General features: G+C 41.9%; 1 protein-coding gene across 1 annotated transcript in view; it reads left to right on the forward strand.

Moving 5' to 3' along the window:
- ATP9A (ATPase, class II, type 9A) overlaps positions 1–4,628 on the forward strand; it is a gene marked incomplete at its 5' end in the record, with an annotated part of 47,904 nt that overhangs the window by 29,654 nt on the left and 13,622 nt on the right. The window lies entirely within an intron of this gene.

Raw genomic sequence — 4,628 nt, forward strand, 5'->3', positions numbered from 1 at the left:
CAGGAGCACGGACCCGAGCAGATTCACAGGACTAGCTTACAGTGCATCTCCACCACAACTGCTCTGGTACGACAAGGGGTGATGGAAATGGCAGCAACTGGAAAAGAGGGAGGGGGTCCTGGACTGATGCCACAACAAATAACTTTGGGGTGTTAGTGGTTTTGTGGAACTGCTCCCCAGACCTCTGCCAAGCATCAGAGGTCTTCTCAGAGCCTGTGGAAGTACAGCACTGAAGGAGGAAGCACTTGTAGCTGCAGGTAACTGTTGGGATTTTGTTTTTCGAGCTGTTTAACAGGGCCCGCAGCCATGCTGAGGGAACACAATGTCATGTTTCAGGGTTTGAAAAGAGCTGAGTTAAGGTAAAAGGGGGCATTTGTGCAAGTACCTTTATCAGCAGCAGCAGATACTGTGCACGCTAAATACGTGTCCACCTGAAACTGCACACATAACTTCATGTTTTCCTATACAAATACTATATAAAATAGGACTCTCAGAGGAAGATTACCTTAAAAAGGAAGAAGAAAGTGTGGGTGTTAAAAAAGCAGTTGAGATCAGTTGTCATCATTGGTTTTCAAGATGGTGCTAGAGAATCAATGTTAGTAAGATAAACGCAGCTATGGTGAGGGACTTCCACGTGCCTGCAAAGCAAACAAGGTGAAGCAGTTTGATATTTTGGAGATAATTAAAACATCCTTGTTATTTTTTACTGAGGATATAGACAGATAATTGGTACCAGGAATCTAAAACATGAACCTGTAATCCAGGGCAAGATACGATCGTTGTATCATTTCATGAGATCTGTAGCTTTGTTATTTAGGGTGGGGAGAATAGGTAAGATTGGTGGGGGGGTTCCTTTTCTATTAGTTTCTTTCTTCTTTTCACCCTCCATTTACTTTGTGGAAAAACTGGGTTGCTGCATGATTATTTGGGGGTATCTGGAAGTAGGGTGTAAAAATATCTTCTACCGCATATATTTTAAGTTACAACTTAAGGAGGAGGAGTAGCCTTTGGTTTTAGTTAGAAGCTGTCAGGATCAGTATAGCACACATGAACCTCATCGAGAGCAGATTTCATCTGCTTTGTTGGTTAATGTTTAGTAGCTTCACAAATCTCAACTTCTCTGGACTCCTGGAGAGCACAGCCCCTGCCACAAACGGCACCGTGAAGGGATGGTGTAAAATGGAGCAATGCAGTGGTTGTATTCAGCAACAAAAAATATTACGGAGAACTTAAGTATTCCAGTTGCCAAGAGATTTGGTGATAAAGATGAAACTGCAATATGTGCAGTTGTTTAATTTTGCCAACCCGGGAAGGACAGGCAGTGTTTAATGCAGACTGCAAATCATTACAGCTCGGGTTAATGGCCATATTTGACTTACCCTACCCGAGTAGTTTGGACCTGGACCTCCTGTTCCTCAAGGAACTGCTTTTAAGTTCTGGATCGTGCACCACAGTGTGGTGTAGGGGGGACAAATTTGTGTTTCAAATTGTTCCAGGCTTTGGAATATTAAAACATGCCCCAGGGCAGGAGTGTTAGCTGAAGTGAGCTGGTAGGCTGAGCTTGTTCAAAGTAATCGGTGTGTTAAATCTGTGAGTCTAGAGATCCGAGTCAGTGTTCCCACAAACATCTCGTGCTGCATGGGATAGCTGCCACAAGTTTAGTGCATATACATTTAAATACAGCACATGTAAACTCTTCAGATTAAATATTTTTATAGTGCAAATGATGTGGAGACTTCAAGCAACCTTTCCAAGGCCTAGAATAAAAATATTACCAATGAAAGAGGGAGGACAAAACAACGTCCCTCCTCATCGCTTCCTGTAAGCGCAACCTTTTGCTAAGATGCTGTTTTATCAAAGGTACAAGAACGGGGCTACCCAGCAGAGCCAGCGTACGCTTCATTCAGTTGCGTTTCTGTGCTCAGCAGAGAAGTGGATGCCCTGAAATTTTCTCATCTTATTGGAAAATAGTCCTCTTTTTTTCTTCTTGATTTGAAGCTTATTCCTTTAAAATTATTTATTGTCTACATTCACCTCTGTTAGGAAGAAAAAGGTTTCATTTTGCATTTCTGTATTTAGAATATTACTGCTGCCAAAACCAGCAAAACTCCCACTTGTGGTCAGTGGGAGCAACATCAGGCCGGGATCCTGGCGGTCAGTACTGGGAACAGAAGCACTGGCCCCTCTCCGTTGTGCTTGTTAAATGAGTGTCTTTGTTGAGCAGCCAGTGAGCTGCTGCTAAGACACTAAAGTCAGCTCCCTGTTGACCCTGTGCAGAAGTGGGGTTGAGTAGCAGATGCTGCTGCCTGGGTATTGCTTTGCCATGTTCCTGTAGAGCCCAGAATACTATCTTCAAGCAGGTTTTTCATTTTCACTTAAGAAAAAGATTACTTTATCAATAGGCAGGTGTCGAATAAAATTTCTTTTATTAAACATACGTGTATGCATGTGTAGGCACTGTTAAGGGTCAAGGGACCGAGGTAACAATTCCTCCCTTTGGTTTTGATCCACGACTTGCAAGGTGTGTTTACTTCTTCGGTGTATCTTCTAAAACTGCTGCTTGTTTGAAAAACAGAAATAAGAGGAGGAAAAGTAGCTGAAGTATCCAGAAGACAACAGTGAGCAGCTGGGGTGGGGAGGGAGGGAGAAAATGCAGAATGAAACTGCACTCAGAACTGCAGCGAGAGAATTCAAATGGTGATATTTTCTGCTCAGCTCTAGAGATACTGCCCGTTCTTATGAGCGGCAGGTTTTTGCAGCTAGCAGGAGCCATTGCAATCGTCTTGCCAGGCTTCCTGTACAGTCTGGGTGTAGAGTTTCAGCAAGTGGCTCGCGTGCCCAGCCCAGTCCTGTTGCTACTGAAGTCCTTGGCAGAAGATGCCCGTCTCCCCTGCTGGTCCTGGCTCCTGTAGGAAGATCTCCTTCAACACATAACTTAGTAAATAAAGTAGTTGCTAGTATTGAAAACACATGGCAGATGTTGCCTCGTTTGGGATTTTTTTGCAATATCTGCTTGCTTGCTTGTGATCAACTGTCATTTCTGTAGCTGGTTATTTCGGTTCTAAGAAGTCTTGTTCTACCCAAGCAGCTCTTCTCTGTACTGTTTACTGACTTACCTTCTTCCTAAAAGAAGGCCTGTTTGTTGACCACAATATTTTCCATTCTTCTTTTTCTTTGCATTTTTTTTCCCCTTACCCGTGTGGAATGATCTTTGTTGTAAAGCGAAGATAGTGCTATTGTCATATCTGGAATTGAAAGAAGCCTTTGAACTGTGTCCAGAGTCAGACCACGATGGAAAAAGATGCCTCTCTAAAACAATATAACTGGCAAATCTCTGTGTAGATTTATAGCGTGATCTTACCATAATATGAGAACGCACTAACCTCCTATTGAACTCAGTGAGAGGAAATGACTAATGCAAGGAGATAGCTGATACAGTATTTATATTGGACAAAATATCTAAACTATCTTAAGCCAGTTCTGCAGCACGGGAAGTGGAGTCTTTATTCAGTTTCCTACCGAGATGTTGTTAGACACTTTTTAATCAAATAATTTAATAGATAAACCTTTACCTTTGGCTACTGCCAAAAGCCTTGTGTTTTATTTAAGCAGATTCTAGTTGTTTTGACAGTGACACGCGTTTTGCTTTAGGTGCATGAGATGCGTGGCTCTCAGTGTATGAAGGCTGGGTGTTTCAGGACACTGAAACCCATCCTGAAACTTAATTGTAAGAATCTTCCTTGTAAGTATCTCTCTGAGCTTGTCAAAATGCTCAGTAAAGGAGCTTTATTATCCTTGGCCACCTAGTTTCTCTAGCAAAGACACTTCACTTCTTTGTGATTTTAGTATCCACATAGGTCCTGCTTTCTTTTTTTTCCTGTGGATGTAAACTCTTTTTTGCCAGTGCTACAGAACATGAGGCTTTTACCTATCGACTCTAACTCTTCATGTGCAAGAACCTTCACCACTGGTTTCTCTAATGGCAGGACAGACTGCAACGTATGTTTAAGAGTGTGAGAATGAAAAAGTGTCCACTCTGCTTTTCTTTAATTTCTTTTTTTTCCTGAAGTACTTTCCCCATTCATTCAGAGCTGTCTATTTCCAGACCTTCCCGGGCTTTTTGGTTTTGCGTGTCAAGTTTATTTTCTTCCTATCCCTTGTGGCTATCTTGGTTTACAGAGCAGTTTGTTCCTTACTCATTGTTTTGTCTCCTTTGAGGAAATTGCCAGGGGTTCCATTAGCTTGTAATACTAATAGCTGTGACCTCCTTAGGTATCTGCCTGGTTAGAAGGGATTTTTTAATTTGTGGTAATATAAATATGCTTTGTTGGCAGCCTACAAATTACTTGGATCAGATAAGGCAGGCAGCAATCTAACCTTTCAGCAGCAAGCATAAACTAATTATGCTTATAGCGTATAATGTAACAGAGGGGGTAAATTAAAGTGGTTTTTACTCTGCTAAGCTTCATTACGTGTGTTTTATTGTTTCAGGTAAGCATGAAATAAGTTTTCAGGGTGAGGTCTAGAAGTTATTCCAAAGACACTTGCAGTCAGGATTGAGAGGTGTCAGCATGGAGATCCCATGTTGCTGGTTAAAAAGCTGATCATCCTTGTCTGAGGCATTAATT

The sequence above is a fragment of the Buceros rhinoceros genome, unplaced genomic scaffold, assembly GCF_000710305.1.
Source record: "Buceros rhinoceros silvestris isolate BGI_N320 unplaced genomic scaffold, ASM71030v1 scaffold27264, whole genome shotgun sequence".
Classification (NCBI taxonomy): domain Eukaryota; kingdom Metazoa; phylum Chordata; class Aves; order Bucerotiformes; family Bucerotidae; genus Buceros; species Buceros rhinoceros.